This window comes from Rhipicephalus sanguineus, chromosome 3, assembly GCF_013339695.2.
Source record: "Rhipicephalus sanguineus isolate Rsan-2018 chromosome 3, BIME_Rsan_1.4, whole genome shotgun sequence".
Taxonomy (NCBI): Eukaryota; Metazoa; Arthropoda; class Arachnida; order Ixodida; family Ixodidae; genus Rhipicephalus; species Rhipicephalus sanguineus.
In genome coordinates this window covers 227,418,567-227,440,193 of record NC_051178.1, presented here as the reverse complement: position 1 = coordinate 227,440,193, position 21,627 = coordinate 227,418,567, and positions in this window count along the sequence as shown.

The following is a 21,627-nucleotide window of genomic DNA, read 5'->3' as shown; positions in this document are numbered from 1 at the left end:
AGACGGAAGCAACGAATGAGCTCGAGGCTCATTCGTTGCTACTCAAACAACCAGATATGGTTATTGGTTGAGAAAAGTGGCACGACCGCTTGGTTGAAGTCCTAAATTGTATTACGCGCCGAGTTTGTTGGCCAAGCTATGTGTGCTATTTGGCAAACGATTAAATATTGAGACGCTGTAAGGAGCTGCTCGTTCGCGTCACCGAAGTTCTGGAGTATAGTATCCTTCCCTTAGAAGTCGCCTTGGTTAAATCGCCCGTTAATGATGTTCGAGCAGAAGAAGCGACGCTTTTTCATGTGGGGGACCATAGGATGCACACCTAGGCCTCATAATTGTGCAGCATTAGGGGAGCCTTACAGAGGGTCAGATCCGTCTGACGCGTTCGCAAGCGAGCCTTTCACCATAGAGCTTCAAATGGCTGTATATAGCTTTGTGATATGACCGGCGCTATCTGACTACAGTCACAGTGTCTATAACGAAACTAAAGAAACGCAATAGTGCCCATTATCGACCTTTTAAATGTGCCCCTGATGAACTGGTGGTGGTTGTAGCATTTACCTTGCTGCACGGTATTTCTCACGAGGATTACAACAGAGAATGTTCGTCAGGCACGAGGAGAGTTCGGTGCTGTTCAAACGCATTAGCAAATTGTCTGAGAAGGGCAGCTGCACTGTGCGGGTGCGGCGCGGTGCGTGCACGAAGAAATGACTCAGTTCGTTTGGAGTTCTCGGGAACTGCTGCACTCTCTTGTCGCCAGCGGAGACCAAACTCGAATCGGCTGGCGAGATGCAAATTGAGGAGGCTCCTAGGACACACTGTCAGATTTCTAACTACTACTTTCAGGTATTCTGGGAAGTGATGCTGCGAGGATGTGTGCTGTTGCATTATAATGCGCAATCTGTGATTTCATTAAACGCGTTGCATTCGTTTTGACCTTCAGGAGTGTATTCGACAATCTCTCTGGGCTGTAGTTAAAAACGCGTTGCGCTTTCCTCATAAGTCAGTGTTCTAATTTGCTATGTATGCAAAAGTGGCTTGTAGCGGTTCTCCTGTTCACGCACACGCTTCGTCATTTCCGGTGTTGCGCGGCATGATGTGGGGCGAGAAATTCAGATACTACTAGTCTCTGGCGTCATTGAAACGAATTCATATGAACGATGTCTAATAGGAATGCGAAGATGCATGCACAAGGGAGGCTTCTTTTGCTGGGGCAGCTGTTATGAGAACACGACCGCCGTTTTCGGTGGCGTAGTTGTCCGCCGCCGCGGTGTCCGTAACCGCTATCACGCATAATGAGAAGAAATATCCAGGATCAACCGGTATTCGAACCTAGGCCCTCGGCGTCGCATTTGAGTATTCTACCACTGAGCCAGGGCGGTGGTCGGAACTCTACCGTAAAAAGCCCCTATACAGGATTCATGTCGGGCAAGAAAGCACGTTAACAAATGTAATATAGCGCGGTACAAGAGTAAAATAACAACCAGGCGTCATACAATGCGAAGTGCGTAAGGAGTGGCTGCTTTAAAGCTTCCCACCCATTACCTTTGGCTCAGCAATAATTCTTCATCGTCTTCAGCCACATCATCAACAAAGTGCACATAGTCTCTTACTGATGTACAGCGGGTACCTCTCTTCTCCGTGGAATGATGAATATTGGCTTACGGGGTACTTCCGTACATCCAAAAATTGTGATGATTTATGGCGTAGTGGGTGCCTTGCAACTGTAGTTGCAGTAGTCGCCCCAGGAGTTTACGACGGGCTCTAGAAAGGCCGCTCCTCCAGCTTTCGTTGTGGCTGCGCTGCGTGTGCCACGCAGGCCTGCACTTTTTGGAGATGAATGGCTAGTTGAACGCCTAAAACAGAATAGCGATACGTTCCACGAGTTACGTGGTTTAGTTTTCGTGTGACAGACGAGGTTAGTCTTCCTTACGTACACTCTTAACCAAGTTATGCGTAAAGCGCTAGAATTGTCCAGGGAAGTACATCTTTCGGTTTAGTTTCCTGGCTATAGCACAAACGTTACCAAGTCCTGGTAAAAGTGTTAGGGCCGGCAATTGCTGCGCTCTGCGTAGTTACTACGGCTTCAGCACCAGACGCAGAACGAAGAAAAAGATTCACGGAGGTCATTCATCCTCAAGAAGCGCAAGAGTGATCTCACTGCTTTATTGCAGAATGAGTGACGGGAATGGTTTTTGAAAGGCACCTGATTGGACAGCAGCCAATCGTACAGGTGCATGGCAGTATGAGCGACATACGAGGGCTAAGAGCGTCATTTATTAATTGAGAGTGATAGCGCCTTAAGTGGGGAATGAAGAGATTCGATGATATAATCGCTTAGCGGCCTTCATTAAAGATGTTCGCGATATCACTATCTCTGCGTTTCTTGTATAAACAAGAAAATTTAAGCCAGCAGCAGACAACACTGAAGCACTGACCACGCAAAATCTGCTTTTCAGCACGTATAAGATACCATTAAAGTTCCCAGTGCATAATGAAGAGCATCCGAGACTGGAACCTTTTAAATGTAAAGAAATGATAAAAATGCCCATTATGCCATTATTACTTTTCCAATTTTCTAAACGAATTACGCCGAATGTCGCCTCTTGAGACGTTGGTGCGGAAAAAAAAATAACAGATAAGAAAGAAATCGCAAGCTGCTTCACCCCTGATTACGCAAATTTGGAATCTTGGGATTAAGTCATGATTAACTCAGGTACGTCCATAATAGAATAAAGCATCAACAAAGTTCCAAAGAAAATATGTTGTTCTCTAAAAGTTATTAACCTCACTGAATTCTGCACAAGAAATGCTCTTCGCATCCAGGCTCTTCAATGCATTTCTGAAATGGGGAAAAAGGTGTCCAAGAATTGTGAAAATTTGAGCTTAAGAAATGAGTAACGATGTTTCGATGCTTAATTAGGAGTTGTTTAACATGATGAGATTTCGTGCTTCATTCAGTAAGAAAACAGTCTGAATGGTCACTGTCTGCTGAATACGTTACGATAAAGAAAAGGAGGTTTGTTAGCCTAGAAAGTTAGCGTTGCTGAGATGCAATTTCGCAGCTCAATTCCTTGTTGTGAAACGGTAGAGTTTGAGGTACACAACTGGCTTAAATGAAAAAAAAATCAAAACTTAGCAGTTTTATATAGGGGAAGACGAGGAGTGAATGCACTTGACTTAATGTAATGCTGAACTAATGTTCTTACAGAGTAATGTTGCTGCATAAAACAAATTTACACAGGAAGGCGTTGCACACGGGCAAGGTTCAAATACGCGCAACTGTTTCTTGTTGCGATTGTTCTAATGAACAAGTATCATAGAAATTGGAGTTTTGATCGTGGAATTTTGCACAAGTATGCTGTCAATTTGTAATATAATCGGTGAAGAGTGTACCCTTATTTAACAATGTAACTCCGTCGCACTGCACAGGCGTTGCTAAAAAATACGCGTTTAACTCCCGTATTTTTGTCTTAATGATTTATTTTTGTGGATTGCAGTGTACATTCACATTTTTATGAACCCATATCTGAAAATAATGAGCTTGTCATGCCGAACTGCATGACTTCTTCCGAAGAGATAAACCTTATTTTTTTGTAAGCTCTTGTGCTATGTTCTTTGTTTCATGCTGCGGATTGAAACGCGAAGCAACAACTAATCATGTAATACTTCTTGCGCGCGAAGCATTAGTTCCCATCCGAAGTTTCATCTGGGTGCACCGCAAATCCTTGCGGGGAGACCATGGGTTGATACATGAGATATCGCGAGATGATGAGTTCGCCAGATATGATGAGTGTTTGTACAGCTACAGGAAATCAAAGCGAAAATAAAAACTGTTGAGCTGAAACAGAAGCGCAGGGAGATCCAGTGCTACTTGCCAGAGCTCCTAGATTCCTGTGAGGGAAAAGTTCTAAAAAAATATTGCCAAAAAAAAGCAAAACAAAAGCTGTGAGCGCTGGAAATGAGATGGGGTCTGATGCGGCTACAACTTATGCCGCATTCCTAAGCAGATAGGAACGACACGGTGTTGATTCGGCTACTACAAATATTCGCGCAGCAACAAATTGCGCGCTTCTTTCCAACGGGCACAGCCGGGGAGCCTGTGAGAATCTAACACCTCGCTGAAATCCCTCACCCCTTCCTTAACCTTGCACTTTTACTTCCATCCGGCCCTCATCTGCCACGTATACGATTTAGCGGTGCGCCCGCGTGGCAGTGATATATGATGCCAGACGAGAGCTGACACCTCCTTCAATCATTGAAACCCGCACGCGCTTTCCTTCATGCCTCACATTTTTTTCACTGCTCTGTTCCATCTCGTGATATTGCGCTTGTTTATAATATTGGGCTTGTTCCTCCAATCTGTCACCTCCTCTACCACTCTTTCTGGCACCTCTGGTCTTCAACAATATGCCCACTTTCGCGCGTCTGTGTGCTGCGCGTTTCTGCGCCCTTGCCTGAGAGAAATAACCTTAAAAAAATACTTGCGAAGGCCAGACGTGCGTGAAGTTGCCGCTCGCCGGTGCAAGCTCTACGCAACGCCTCGGATTAACGTCTTTGCTTGGGGTGCTTTCAATAGAGCGTCCAAGATGGTGAGAAGGGATATATAACAGCACGAATGAGTCTGAGCTGTCCCCGTGGAAAGAAGACCAAATCATTGGTCTACGTCGTGCGATCTCGTCGTATCTGCCAAGCGTCTAGGCAATCTCTAAATATTCAAGCACGATGAAAACTTTGTTTTGGTGAGGCTACCGAGTCGCACTCAGTGGAAGAAGAGTTCGAGCTTCCGGTGCGTTACAGCGCAAGGCAGGAGGCAGTGGACAAACGAGTGTTCTCTTTTCGCTTAAACCTAAAGTTTTCGAGTTACACATTTTGCTTGCGGGCGTGTATGGGAAATATTCTCGACGCCTGGACGAGTTTAGAAGCAATTAATAGATTCACTTAATAGACACCATTATTGGACTGCTGAGTTACCTAGATGTTTTGCATGCGAGTTTAGTTGTAGAAAAGAAGGAATTACGCATGCTGTCACTATTAACAGCAATACTGAGTGGTACGCTGATTCGCTTGTCAAGTTCTCAGAAAAAGACACAACTGAAGGTCTGGGAGAAATCTTAGACATTCAGAAGAGCAAGGCCATCGTGTTCTGATGAAATAAGACTACATCTAGGTGACATCACCAGTCAATCATTTGGGAAACAAGAAAACTTCTTATTAGAATACTGACATCGCTGCTGCCAGATGGGCAAAATAAGTTAGAATAACTTCAAATAGGGTCGAGCAAAATTTTGTTCATTAAGGGACCCTGCAATACTTCAACTAATAATCGAAGAAGCTAAGCGTGAGAGTTTATTGCTTGACGAATGAATTGCCGCAAAATTATTCCGCATCCGCCATGGATGAGCAGAGTTAGCGGGATTTGGGGCAGGAATCCGAGCGCTTTTTTCTCTTCTATCGTCCCGACAAGCGTGCTGGAAGCTGCACGGGGTGGAATGACGCGGGAGAATGAAGCTACGCCAGCGCGAGCCATGACCTTTAGCACATTCTCTCCTTCTTTTTTTTAACGTGTTTGCATACTTCCAGTATGATGACGATCGCGCAGCCGGCACGTGGCAGCACACCGTGGCGGCCGCGGTAACTATGCAGTGCAAGAAGCACTAGTGCGCGAAGGCCTCCCCCAGTTCTATCAGTGCATTGTTCACACTAGCTTTGTGGTGTGTGAGCTGTACCTACATATAGCAGACAAATCCAGATAGCACATTTTGAAGCGAATTAGCTAAACGCAAGGCAATCACTTACACCCATATCACTTACAAGTAATTGTTGCAAATTATTAGAACATGTAATCTTCACGAATCTCGCAAACTTTCTAGAGCCTAACTCATACTTTGCTAATGCGCAACATGGTTTTAGAAAATCTTACTCCTGCGAAACTCTGCTGGCTTCTTTCACTCATCATCTGCATCAATCCTGGATCGCTCATCCTGCACTGACAGTATTTATTTAGATTTTATCAAATCATTTGACAAGGTTTGCCATAAATTACTGCTCTTTAACCCACGTATGCCCAAACTCAGAAAAAAATGACTAAACAACTTTCTTTTCGCGAAAAGTGTACTTCTACTCTCAAAAGAAAGCACAAGTTCTTTATTTACTGCCAGGTAAAAGCAACACTGTTTTTCAAGCCCTCCTATACATATAGGACACTGGGCATTAGGGGTGCTATGTGCGGGTGTGGTAAGCCTTGAAACATTTCACGTGCATACCGACATTGCACTTGTTCCTCTCCACCACGTATTTCATACAAAGCACACGTTTGCCCGGAGATAGCGGTCGGCATTTCACGTGCACTTCTTCCTCTCCATGACGTCTGTCACACAAATCACGCGTTTGCCTGGAGAAAGTGGTCGGCACGTGGCAGCATGTAAAGCAAGCAATGTCTAGGCTTGCACACTTTTAGAATGACGCGTGCTCGATGTGCTGTAGGTGGCGCCAGTCATCAACTAAAGAAATAGCGATGTTAGAGTGCATCAAAGAAGCGTCCTATATGTAGGACACTGGTCATATATCGTTTTAACTAAGCTTGCTAATATCGACACCAACCTTCTTAGATGAATAGAACATTTCCTCTCTAATCGCTTCCAATTCGTAGCTGCTAATGACCATCATTCACCATTCACTGAAGTACAATCAGGCGTGCCTCAAGGTTCAGTGTTGGGACCTTTATTATTTCTTATATATATTAATAATCTAACTACTTCAGTAACCTCTAACATACATCTGTTCGCAGATGACTGTGTTATATACCGCGAAATAACTGATGCTGATGATACTAAAACACTTCAAGCTGGCCTAAATAATGTAGCTAACTGATGTAGTAACTGTTTAATGGAACTGAATATCAGTAAATGTAAAAGAATGCACGTATCCAGAAGTAACTCGAATCCTAACACCTGTCATATAAACAACATTCCCTTAGATTCCGTCATCTCCTATAAATATCTTGGTGTACACATCACAAATAACTTAAGTTGCACAACTCATGTAGAGTACGTCATTAGCAAGTGCTAATCGCGTGCTCGGCTACTTACGACGTAACATTCCAAAGCACCCTCTTCCTTAAAACTAATACTCTCATACGCTCCAACTTGACTATGCATCGGCCATATGGGATCCCAGCCATGCTAACCTTATCACCTCTCTTGAACTAGTACGAAATAACTCTACTAGATTCATCCTCTCTAACTACAACCGCACTGCCAGTATAACCTCAATAAAAAATAACTTATCACTTATTCCATTGGCTCACTGACGCAAAGTCGCCCGTCTTTCGCTATTTCATAAAATTTTCCACCATCCAACACTTAATAATGACCTCATACTCCGGCCTTTGTACATTTCAAACCACGTTGATCGTCGTAATAAGGTAAGAATCGCATCATGCCACACTAAGTCTTTCTTTCAGTCGTTTATTCCCCGTACATCTCAGGATTGGAACCACCTTCCCTCAAGTGTCGCAACCATCACTGACTGCAAACTTTTCCACGAAGCATTAGATAACATTGTATAACCAGGAGAATCTGTTATCTGTACTCACCGCTCCTGTTTGTTTATTTTATTTTATTATTTTTTTCTTTGAAATAACTACTATTCTTTGTATAACATGGAAAAATGTTCTGTTACCTGTATTAATTGCACTGTTTTATTCTGTATTTGACATGTATTGTATCCACTCCCCTCTTCTATGTCATTTGTCCCTGAGGGTATTATAAATAAATAAAAAATAAAGATCTCACAAGGAATCTTGCTCGTGGTGGTGGTGGTGGTGGTGGAAAACATTTATTAAGCTATATACAGCGAGATGTGTGGATGGGGTAAGCCGGATGGGCCCGCCCTTCACAAACACTAGGAGGGATCCCTAGTCCGGTATCCCTGTAGCTGCCGCGGCGGCCGGGCTCTAGCCACCAATGCCTGTTGGGCTTGGAGGTCGGAGCAGCCGAGCAGGACAGCTTCCCAGTCCTCTCGGGTGGGGTGGGAGTGGGGTGGGTAGGCAGGATTGGAGGGGCATGCCCACATCATGCGCGTGAAAGGGAGAAAGAGCGCAATGGAAAGCCTACCGGTGGTTTCAGAAACAACTATAAGAAAACAGAAACATTTTTAAGTACTCTAAGTGCATTTCATTATGAATGGAATGAAAGTGACTCCCACAAGTTGATTACCTCATCAAATGTTCTTGTTGCGTCTACTCATTGTGTATATAATGAGAGGCGTGGGATGGTTATAATGATGACTACATCAATAGAAAGTCTGTGCCCGAGAACGAGCAATTTAGCGTGAATGAGGGCATATTGCACTTCGTGCCCATTTGCGTCCTCGTTTCTAGTCAAGTTTCTCCTTGTCTCCCTTACTGTGTGCCGCACATATCACGAAAGAAGTAGTCGTATATCAAATAACGCAGTGCTCTGTGAAGTCTGTGAACCATTGTGTAAGACAAAGACATCCAGCTGTCATGGCATGCGCAGCTTCAGAAATGTCACAAGAAGGCAGTGAGAGTAGAGTGGAAAGGTTTTTTTTGTCCACCACGCACTGCATTTACACCTACATGAAACAGCAGCAGCAGTAGTTGGTTCGACTCGATAGATGCAAGAAAACGTAAATAAAAATGGAAGGTGAACAGTAGAATAAAAGTTTCAAAAAAAATTTGGAGGGGGCCGGCGTGGCGGGAGAACATCGGGAAGAGCGGGTGGAGAGGGACATGCGAAAAACTTAGTGGTGTGCGTAAGGGTGCATGCCTTGTTCTATATTCACCCAGCTTCGTATTTAATCATGCTCGACTAAAGACCGCTCGAACACGAAGCCGGCCTTCTACCGTGCTGACAGAACGAACCAGTGAACGAACGGTTCAGTGGGACCGAGACGCAGAGGACGCAAAGAAATTAGCGAGGTCGAGGTCGCCTTCACGCAAACACAATGACGCTGCCGATGCCACTGTGGTTGGGTTCACGGCATCCGGGGAGTGCTGCAAATCGAATTGCGAGCACCACCATGACTGCTACCTCCACACTCGACGTGGCTTCGACTCGTGAGCAGCGTCAAGTCTGTCGTGGAACCGAAAGTCAATCATCCGGCGACTATTGAGCGAAATAAAAAAAATCGCCATCGAATCCTAGCTCGTTCCCACAGGAGAAAGGGCCCAGAAATAAAAAAAGCAGACCACTGCAAACACCAACAAAAAAAGAAGATGAAGGAGCAAAGCTAAGAACGATGCAAGAAATAGACGGAAGGAGGTAAGGAAAAAAAATAGCTAAGCAACAAAGCGCAAAGAGAGAGAGAGAGATAGAGAGAGCTGTTTTGGTGAAATAAGAAAGCAAGGAATGTGCAAGAGACGTCGCCTAGTGATCGATGATGGATGCCTGCAGAGACACACCCCTCTGCCATCGCCTCCTCTCTATGCCCAGCGCCTTCGCTCCAGCCAGCCTGTCTCCGCCATGTGACGGTTTCCGGACCCTCCACTTCACCTCGGGTGGGGTTAGAGAGACGCACGACGGCGACGACGCCCCGACTGCACTTGAAGAAAGGACGCGACATCTTCTTTTGCAGCTTCACAGAATCGGCAGCTACTTAATGGTGGTGCCTCCCTCTACAATGTCTGCAACTTCCGGCGAGCCGTGGCGTTTCATGCGTTCGAGCGAGTGTAAGGCCGCTTGACCGCTTGACGTTACCGGTCCTGTCTGCAGCAGTCCTTACATCCGTGATGCACAATCCCGCATCGGTTCTCTCAACTCTGCAGGGTCTCGTTATGTTCGTAAGAAGCCATTAACCCCATCTTTGTGGCCTCGTTCAGGAGAGGACCCTGAAGGCAAAGAGTTCAAGAAGATGCGTTAGTTTCGCAATCCTATACACAAGCGAAAGGGTTGAGGATGCATAGGTCGGCAAACTCACTCATTAGTCGACTCACTCAGGTTCACTCAGACTCAGATTGCGTCATGAGTCTGAGTGAGTCCGTCTGAGGAAACTTTTAATGAGTCTGAGTCCGAGTGAGTCCGGTTGAGAAAAATTTTGGTGAGCCTGAGTTCGAGGGAGTCCGGTTGAGGAAAACTTAGGAGAGTGAGTCCGAATGAGCCCTAATCCAAAAATCTATTTTTTGATTGAGTCTGAGCGAGCGCCACCTTCTATTGCCGACCTATCGTCCTATCTACTCATATTCAGCATTACTATCAGCCTTATATCGGCTTACGTTTATACTCGAGTCTATTCACACATATCTCAACGCACTAGCGTTCATGCGCCACCTCAATATTTATTGAACAGAGGCGTGAGCTAAGGTGGGGGAGGGGGGAGGGAGGTGCCGTGATCTCCCCCTACAAGCTCCTTCACGGGAAGTTCTTGATAAAAGTATCTCGTGTGAATCACGTATTTCATACAAATGTCCTTACTGGATTGAAACTTTTGACAACTTGTATTTGAAGGAACAAGATCAAAAGGCATATCGCAGAGCACCGATTATCTGAGAAATTGGTGTTAAAATCGTTGACACCATGATCGAAAAGGCTAATTTCATTCTAACGGACTCATGAGTCGACTCACTCAGACTCACTCAGACTGAGATCGAGCCCTGAGTCTGACTCTGAGTGAGTCTGGCTGAGTAATATTTTGGTGAGTCTGAGTCCGAGTGAGTCAGGTTGAGGAAAACATTGTGAGTCTGAGTCTGAGTGAGCCCTAAGCGGAAAATACATTATTTGAGTCAGTCTGATTGAGCTCCTCTTTTTTGTCGACCTATGTGAGGAGTAAAATCGAGAAATTGAGGGAGAGAGGAAGCTGCCGCCACTGCATTTTGGCAGTGGCGGCAGCGACAGACGGACGGCACATTTAAAGCTCCGCTTCTGTTTTATTGCGATAGCAATTATATGGACAGTCTCGGCTGGATTTTGCCGTCGCCGTCGCCGTCGTCATGCACCGTATATGTATAAGTATGTATATATATATATAAAAGCCCCCAAAGAAAAATAATTCAGAAAGATGCTTCCGAAGCGCCGAATCGAACCAGGGACTTCTTCCTCAGCAGTGAGTGGCGCTAGCCACTACGCCACGAAACGCAGATCCTCCACGTAGGTAACGGCGAGCGTTATATACACACCCTTTGCCGCTGGACGGACTCAGAGACGGCTGCGCTTATAAGCGTTTCTTCATTACCAGCGAGATGGCGTTAGGAGCGCGACAGGCGCATTTAAAAGTCGTCGGCGAGCTCGCTCGCTTCTTATACTTGCGCAGGGAGAACCTTGCCCTTCCGCTGTCTGCTCGCGCGGTTTTCTTGTGCTGAGGGGAAGAGGGATGTTTCACGCTTTCACCGTGATGTCCGCGCTCATGTTACGGAGCGTACGAAAGCCACTAGAGCTCAAGGGACGCCGCTAAACAAACAAACAGAAGATGAGCGCGAACTATCAAGTGTCACAGCTCGACACTTGAAGCACGCTAGTTTCCTTCGCTGCTTCGGCCGCCTTTGCAACAGGAGCGCTGTTCACACTGAGAGTATCCATTGGCGAGCTTCACTTCATATAGCATTAGTTTCTTGCTATCGCATTCATTGCTTCGGCCTTGCGGCGAAACTGTGACTTTTTTTTTACAGCTACCGTCGACCAAACCTTCTACAATCTGGACCCATTATCCAGCGAAACAAGAAACTTCTGCTCCGCGCTCTTTCCATATTCCCGCCTAGTTTTATCAAGGCCCTATAATCTTGCGTGACATCAGGGCCAGCAGCGACACCAGAGGGACCGAGGAAACCAGGAGGCGTGTCTGGTCATTTTGGCAGTGGCGACAGCGACCGACGGACGGCAAGTTTAAAGCTCCGCTTATGTGTTTTACAGGTTGGTGTGTTCTACCGATATTTCTTTTATGTACCTGCTGCCGCTGCAAAACCTGCTAGAGTTGTGAATATTTTTATTGCCTGTTTAAATGTCGCGGTGTCGTGTGTGCCGTTCAGCCGTACCCGATAATGTCTTGTACATGACTTGTTGTGAGTGTAAATTCAAGTTTCATTTTGGCACTTGCTCCGGTATAGCTGAAGAAGCTTTCGCTGGAAAACGCGATAGCTCTAAGAAATCATGGAAATTTGAATCATTTCGGGGGTGGGGCAGGGGACAGATGCTGAAACCACCCGTAAAACGCCACCAGCTGAATTGTCTACTCGACTTATGTCAATCGAAGCGAAGCTTGATGCCCTTTTGTTCTTGCCAACGATATTGATGGAGCTGGAATCGTCTGTTCAACATCTTTCTGACAAATGGGAATAATTCCAGAAGAGGCTACAGGCACAAGAAAAAGCTACCTCGCAGTTATCGAACAGAGTCGACAAACTTGAATTGGCCCAGATCACACTGGATCTCGACAACCTCGAATGCCGTAGTCGTAGGCTAAATATTGAAATACACGGTGTTCCTGAAAGCCAGAAGGAAGACCTAATGATGAAGGTAAATGAAATATTGGGTCAAATTATGCTCCCACTCTTGAACAAGAGTGACGTTGCTGCAATACACAGACTTCCGGTTAAACCAGGCAAAACACGTGGCATCATTATACGCTTTGCACGCCAAGAACTTCGCGACACCTGGCTTGCAAATAAGAAGCAACTAAAGGACCACGGACACGTTTTTTTCTGTGAGAATATGACACGGCTATCACGCGCTGTCCTATCAAAGGCAAAGGAGTGGGCCTAGACTTCAGGATACGCTTATGTATGGCACTCAAACGGAAATGTTCTGGCGCGCAGAAAGAGCGGTGACCGCGCTGTGGTCATACGCAGTGAGGATGACCTTGCCACTCTTGAGGCCTTGAAGTGATAGCGTGAGAAGTGATGGCAATAGGGGTATCGGGTTCATTAAACCGAGATGGCGACCCTACAATTCCACTTTTCTCGTGATGTCGCAACTTTAAAGAACCAGTGTCCTCTTTCTATTTTCCATCTGAATATAAGGAGTTTAAAAAACACGTTTCATTATGTTAATTTATATCTATTGGATCTGAAGCACCGCTTTGATATACTTTGCTGCAGTGAAACATGGCTTACATCAGAGGACGAATCTGTTTTAATTTCCGTATATGACTGTGTGTCTGCACATCGAATGAAGAAGCGTGGTGGCGGCGTTGCTATTTATGTACGTTCTGATTTGTCGTATAGTACAATTCTTGATCTAAAAGCTGTTAATGAATCCTATGAATGTATTGGTGTTCATTGCATGAAAACATTGATCGCACTTGTCTATCGTCCACCTTCAGGGTCACTCAGCATCTTTTTGGAATTTACTGAAAAATTATTTGAAATAAGCACTCATCTCAAACTTGAAACAACCTTAATAGGCGACTTTAACATAGACACTTGTCTGACCAATCTTGATTTTAAACATTTTCAAGAAATTTTGGAATCATACGGGTGCTCAAATGTCATTGACAGGTCCACACGCATTACAACTACAACACAGACAACGCTTGGCCTCTGTGTGACAAGTTTTCCTACGGAACATACAAGAGCAGGCGTCCTGATGTGTGATCTTAGCGATCACTTACCGATATATTGTCTATTGCCTCCTAAAGTGCCTTGTCAAAGAACGCACGAAAACTACAAAAGGGTATATTCCGAGCAAAGCGTAAAAAAATTCGTAGAATTGATCTGTTACCATTAGTAGGACGAAGTTACTGCGAATACCGACGCAAACTCAGCTTACGATGCTTCTATATCCACCTTTGCGCTCTTATATGACAGATACTTCCCCCTTGTGAAGCTCAAAAAACACAAGAAAACAAGAAAGCCTTGGATATCACGTGAGCTCTATAACAGAATTAAATCACACAACAGGCTCTTTCAAACTTTTCTAAAAACTAGAAGCGAAGATGATTTCCGGGTGTTCAAACCTGAACGAAATAAACTCAACTCTGATATTAAACGCGCCAAACAAGAATATTATATGAATAAGTTCACTGCTCTATCGCGAAATTCAAATCTCATGTGGAAGGCGATCAATGAGGTAATGAATAGAGTTTCTATAACAAATAAAGTTAAACTTCAACAAAGCGGGCTATCAGATGTTCAGATTGCAAATGCATTCAATGCTCATTTTACAGATGCTGGTTCATCTTCACAAACCAATGTATCGGTCACTCCATCGGAATATATATCAAATTGGTGTTCAACTCTGTTCTTGGTGGCCACTGATGAGCAGAAGGTCCAGAAAATAATCTCATCGTTAAAAGACAGTTGTGCTGCTGGTGCTGATGATGTAAAGGTGAATCCGGTGAAAGCCGATAGCGAATATGTAAGCATACCTCTTGCACATATCTGTAATTTAATTCTTTCCACTGGCGTGTTTCCGGATAAAATGAAGCTGGCCCGAGTGACCGTTATTCATAAAGGTGGCCCAGTTAACGATATGAATAACTATAGGCCGATCTCCGTACTATCTGTTTTCGCGAAAATTGCCGAACACGTTATAAACAAAAGATTGGGTGGCTTTTTAAACAGAAACAAAATAATTGCACAAGAGCAATATGGTTTCTGTAAAAATAAATCTTCAGAAACAGCTTTACTTGAAATAAAAGAACAAACTCTTGACAACATTGAAAACCGAATGCTAAGCCTTGGTATATTTCTTGATTTTAGAAAAGCCTTCGATTGCATGCAACATAACGTTCTTTTCGAAAAACTACCTCACTGTGCTATTCGTGGCGTCGCATTATCTTTAATAAAAAGTTATCTAACGTCAGAACACAACACACTATGATAAATGGTGTTACTTCTGAAATTCAGTCTATTAAATACGGCGTACCCCAAGGCTCAGTTTTAGGACCTCTTCTATTTATGTTCTATATCAATGATATTGTTCAGATACAAGGTTACTCAAACATTATACTATATGCCGATGATACCAACGTGTTCTTCTCAGGAAGGGAATTGCACAATATTTTTGAACAAGCCAACACATGGCTACAAAGATTAAATTTGTGGCTTAATGTAAATAAACGATATTTGCTACCAACAAGCGTGAAACACCATATTTATAGCGCACTACTACATTCCCGTTTAACGTACGGTCTTCTAGTTTGGTCGACCACTACTCAGTATAATTTAGGATCACTTCAAACACTTCAAAACCGCGCAGTGCGTGCAATAGAAAACTTAGGACATATGGTCAGCACCAAAACGTACCATTCCAAATATAAAATATTTACAGTGTCCAAACTCCATACATATAAGCTATTTCTTGAGATTATGCGGCAATTTCAGAGCGACAAACATACCTTCCAGAGTAAACACTGTGTAAAAACGACAGGCTATACTTTGAGAAATAGTTTTATACCTATACCACGTAGTAGAACAAATTACGGTGAACAAAAGCTTGCGGTGCAAATTCCTCAAGGACAATGCCTTAACCACACATCTCCTAAATTCTGGAATTACTAAGCAAGCATTTCAAAAACCGATAAGAGTATTATTCTCAGAGGACTTAAACCGAAGTTATTCTATGAACACTATGATTCCGCATCAATGTATTGCTTTTTTTTGTTTGTCTTTCTTTTGTTTTTGTTTTTTTGCATGTGGCTCATGAGCCCCATCAGGTTGTTCTTGGTTGCCGATCATTTTTTGCTCGAGTGTTACACTTGCATCATCTGTTATATTTGGGTTTCTACCTTTTAGTGCTAAGTACCTGTCAAACTGATAACATTGATGTTTTTTCTTTCTTTTCGATTATTGCCTTTGATTTTGATGAATTGTGCATTTCATCTGTGTAAACAAGTGTAATGATTGATTTTCATGTATGCTTTTATGTTCCAAAATGTCGTCTTTCTGCTGCTGCTACTGCTGTAAGGGTGGCACGGCGAAGTCAGGCAATATTTGCCTTTAGCCCTGTCCCCTTGGACAATTCACTGTTGTTCTGAATAAACTAATAAAGAAAGAAAGAAAAGGTGAGGGATTATTGATGCGCACTTCGGGGCTGCCCAGTATGCATACATTAGTCACAAAGAACATCAATAGGATTTAAAAGGCATGGAAGTACCTCCTTCCAGCTTCCGTGAAATAGACTCGTAAAAAAAATTTTGAGTCATTTCATAGTGTGAGGGTGAATGAGCAACGAAGCAGCAATGAATGAGCAACGGCACACGACACAGAGGTGCCATGGCGGAGGCCACTTTGGTACCAACGGTCAGGTTGTGAACGTGCCCATGAACATTCAAACCAATTGGCAGAGTATTTCGCGACATATCGGTGACGGCACTGCCATCGAGGTGCCCATTTAGCGACGTTTTTTCGCCAAGCCCACCTGCAAGGCCTTCTCCGCTTCGTGACATGCACCGTCTTGTTTGGTCTACCACACGCGCTTGACGTTTCTTCCACTATCTTCTTTACCGCTTGCCACCCGCTGACGCCGTTGATATTCCCGTTGCTGTTCCCTTCGTCATTCATCGTAGGCACGTTGCTCTTCGAAACTCTTAACTATAGGCGGCAGTACTATAGATACTGCTGAACATAAATAGAATGTGCTACTCGGTGGCTGCTGGTTTCATTTACCTCATGGTGCTCAGGCATGGGCGATTTTTTTCTTTGTGGGTAGACTTCCCTGCAATACAGCATGTTGGCAAGCCAGCTTACAGTAACCAAGCTTACGCCGATTTTCTTAATGTCCACTTCATGTTTAAACGTTGGTGGATTGCTGTGAAGATAATTTTCTAGGGGCAATATAAGCCGTTCTATATCACAATGTTAAGGCTACAGGACCTTTTTTTTATTTTGTTAGTTGTTTGTTGCTACCCCGAGGCGCCGGCGTGTCCTGGCAGAGTGCGTTTGCGGAAGCTGCTGGTTTCATTTCATCGTTCTCCAGTGTGGACAACTGTCGCCATCTCTGGGAACCTGAAGAAACTAGCCACTTGACGAACTGGGCTTTTTTGCATGCGGACGACGCCACGAAAGCCCGAATCTTCGCCATGTACGGCTTCGCTGTACAACAACGCTCTGATACTTCCTGCCGCACATAAACAGTTCATTAGCCACTTTGGCCTGCAAATATCTTCGTGATTTTACGAATATCTTTGTGATCAATATAACGACAGAGATGAAAAAGAAGATGGCTTTCGCCTTCGTGTCGTCTTAAGCGATTACATAAGGAAAATCTGTTGCTGGGCCTGTTGGTACATACTTGAAGAAACGAAAAAAACCAGCTTACGGACGCGTACACAAGAAGAGAAGACGACAGACACTCGCTGGAACTAGCAACACGCTTTAATGAAATCACACATAACGTTCCCAGGAAAGCCAAGTGCGCATGCGTCCTACGTAAAACACGAGTGATTCACAAAAAAAAAGAAAGTATGACATCAGTAGCCACGTTTTTCTAAGTAATCAATTCTCTTTCTTTGATAATGACAGCGAAGGCACACTGATGCATTTTTTCGAACTATGTATCCAGATTTGATAGGCTTCAATTACTTCACGCTCGTATTGCGTGGTTCCCTTCCCAATGATTTGGGTGCCTTTCAGATCAGAACAGCCGCACACCCGGCAATGAGCAGGCAGGTTTGCTCCTCCTTCCGACCTGATAGGCGCTTCATGTTCTTTTAGGCGGACATTAATGCATCGTCCCGGTTTGTCCAATATACAAGCAACCACATGACAATGGTATGCGATAAATAACATTTGCGACGCACGAAGTGAAGCAAGATTTATGACCGGTACAGAAGGCACTCCTGGGTTTCCGCCCTTGAATCCTGCCACAGAGACTTGATAGCTTACACGGCCCGGAAAACAAAACGAGAACACCATGCCGTGTGGCAACCGTTTTCACGTTATGTGAAACCTTATGAATATACGGCGTGACGGTGGTTGAGTTTGAGGATAAGCTGTTTGTGCAAAAAACTGGCATTTGCATAGGATCCAGTGTAGCGCCTGTTTTATGCCACATTTACCTTTCCAGATTTCACAATGCTGTCAGCAGCTTTTTAAATGACGATAGGGTAGTAAAAATCTTCAGGTATGTTGATGATTTTTTGTTGTTGTTAAACCTGAAGGATCCTTTGGACCTATAATCGGTGTCATGTGATATCCTTAGCAAATTCACAGCGTGCAGCAAGGCTCTTACGTTTACGAAGGAACTAGCTTCAGACAATGTGATAAGGCTTTTAGATTTAAGACTAACCTTTTCTAATAATGGTCACGTGTGTTGGATGTACGCGCCCCGTACCCAGAAAAAGCTTTTACCATTTGACTCATCACACTCTAAAATCGTGAAGCGCGCCATAGCCACCTTATGCATCAACAATGCCCTGAACACAAGCTGCCATCACTTGATGGAGCAAAGTTTTCAAGAACAGATAGAACGTCTGGAGGCGGCTGGCTTCCCTAAAACTGTTCTCAAGGCGGTAACTAAGACAAAGCTAAAAAAGCTGAAACAGGCAACTAAAGCACAACGAGTTAGCAGTGCTAACAAAACTGCTCATGACGACCGTAAGAAAGTAGAAGTCATGCCGTATATTCATAAGGTCTCACATAACGTGAAAAAGGTTGCCACACGGCATGATGTTCGCGTTGTGTTTTCGGCGCCGTGTAAGCTATGAAGTCTCTGTGGCAGGATTCATAGGCGGAAACCCAGGAGTGCCTTCTGTACCGGTCATAAATCTTGCTTCACTTCGTGCATCGCAAATGTTATTTATCGCATACCATTGTCATGTGGTTGCGTGTATATTGGACAAACGGGACGATGAATTAATGTCCGCCTAAAAGAACATGTAGCGTCTATCAGGTCGGGAGAGAGGAGCAAACCTGCCTGCTCATTGCCGGGTGTGCGGCTGTTCTGATCTGAAAGGCACCCAAATCATTGGGAAGGGAACCACGCAATACGAGCGTGAAGTAATTGAAGCCTATCAAATCTGGAAACATGGTTCGAAAAAATGCATCAGTGTACCTTCGCTGTCATTATCAAAGAAAGCGACTGATTACTTGGAAAAACGTGGCTACTGATGTCATACTTTCTTCTTTTTTGTGAATCACACGTGTTTTATGTAGGACGCATGCGCGCTTGGCTTTTCTGGGAACGTTATGTGTGATGATTTCATTAAAACCTGTTGCTAGTTCCAGCGAGTGTTCGTCGTCTTCTCTTCTTGTGTCCGCGTCCATAAGCTGGTTTTTAGTTTCTTCATACATAAGGAACCTCGTGAGCTTTTTGTTTTTTTTTTTTTTTTTGCTGTGCAGATGAAAATTTTTTGGACGCAGACATGTAACAATTAGAAGCAGACTTTGTTTTTAATCATATAAAAAGTCGGGAAATTACCTCCCACCGCCTCTTAGAAACTGAGGCGAAACTTTCCATCATTCTTGCAATTTCATATTTTTTGCCGTTTACGTAGACATTTGAACATCCAGACTTCTTTTGTGCTAGATGTTATAGCATAAAAAAATGCTTTCCTGTCTTTGTTCTCACTGCAGAAAGATATCGACATACACAGGCACTTTGACATAGCCTGCGTTTTCATGAAAAGCTAACCTTGAAGAAAGCGAAAGACAATACGCTTCCTTCGATCCACGCAAAGTCACACCGCATTGCACTGCAAGGACATCGAAAAGTGACGCTAGCAAATGATCATACAGATGTGCTTCCGTGCTTCCCTATACAAAAACCATTGCGGACCTTACCTAGTTCACGCAATCCCAATTGAACGATTTATTTCTTTCCTTTCCCGGCTATTCCTACATCTACAAGTATCTCATTCGAGCTTCGGTTGACCCGTGCAAGCACGTCCTCTCTTTCCTCCACTGGGCCGAGCTCTTGATTTCTTTCCTTCTTCACAAGAAACAGAAAGGTACCTCCGAAAATTGCCGAAATCGCTAGAACCCTAGGACCTCCCGCCCCCCCCCCCCTTTTCTTCCGACTTTCTTCCTGGTCACGTCTCAATGGCAGCCAATTCAACTCGATCTTTTCACTGGCGACTTCTCTGTAAGAACGCAGTTTCAGGCAGTGCCGTGCCTCACTCCCGTCTTATGTGTGGTGCAGGTTCGCGCGTTCTGGTAGACGGTTCCAACGAGCAAACTATGAAGCGGCTAACCACGTTTCGTTGTCATTTTTTCTCCTGCTCTTTGTTTATTCCCGAGTGTTATCTTTTTTTTTTTGCCTCAGCTAACCATTATTCTTTCGTTCACCTTTTTAATACAAGGAGCGTAAGTACTTTCAACTGTACGATACCTAACCGCGCATGTGCATGGCACCAAAACCCCACAAGCGCATCTTTGTAGAGGAAGAATGGTGTTTCTACTATAGCTCTTCAAAACTTCTTGCTTTGATCTCTTCTGTTTCATTTTACTTTCTCTGTCGCCTTGCATGGCTGCTCTCTCTAGTTTCCACAAGTTCATCAGTTAGGCTCGCAGTGATCCAAAGTACAGGTAGTAACTGACAACTACAAACACTAGAGGTCGTCTGAACGGGAATGAGGGCCCTGACAGGTGTATTGCTGTAGGTGGACCTACTTTTGTCAAAGGTGCCTTATCATCCTTGGCGTGCTAGTTTTGAAGGGGTTAGACATTGACGTCATGCCACGTGGTGTTTCTGTCGGTACTGGACTTCAGCAAAAGAAGAAACACGAGTGTGAATCAGCCTGCCGCTTCCCAGACAAGCTTTATCTTTCAAAATATTTTGGAAAATAACGTGCTAAGGATGATGAGGTCCCTTTGACGAAGATAGGTCCACCTATTCGAGGGTAGACCATCCTGTTCCTTCAAACAACAAGTCTGTCTCATAGTGTATTCAGGCTACCAGTCATGTCAGTGCGTTTTGTTAACTATAAGCACCGTGGAAGCTGTGTCAATGGAATAGGAAGCACGACGCTTCTTTTATTGCGATATCAATTATATGGACAGTCTCGGCTGGAAAATGTCCGTCCCCGTCGCCGTCATTCACCGTATATGTATAAGTATGTATATATATAGAAAAGCCACAAAGAAAGATAATTCAGAAATTATTTCCGATGCGCGGAATCGAACGGACGACCTCCTGCTTTGCAGTCCGCCGCGTTAGACGTTAGGCCACGACAGCACCGTCTTTCAGCCTGCTAACGGCGAGCTATTTATATACACCATGTAATTCAGCATGCTTTCTTAGTGGCCACATAGATGGCGCGATGTGCTGGTGTGTGGCACGCTTTAAAGATCGTCGCCCCGCTCCTGCGAACGCTGTTGCTCTTCGCTCTACAGGGCGTGGTCGCTTTCGTGCACTTATCTCGAGGAAAGAAGGGGCGTCCGGTGGGGTGCTTCGCTTCGCTCGCTGCAGCGGCCGCGTTTGCGAAAGGAGCGCGCTTTTCAAACAGAAATAAGTAACAACTGTGACAATTAGTTCGAGCTCGTCTTGTGTGTACCTGTTCGTTCGTTTCGTGCATCCTGCTTTATGTTTGAGCAGTGCGCTTCAAGTGTCGAGCTGTGACGCATTATTTCGCGCTCGTCCTGTGTGCGTTCTTTTCGTGCGTCTTTTGGGCTCGAGCGACGCGCTGGCAATTTCGAGCTGCTTTCCGTTCTTCGCGTTACATTACAATTTATTGCTATCGCATTCATTGCTTCGCCGTTGCGGCGAAACTGTGACTTTTTTTCTCTCAATGACTGGT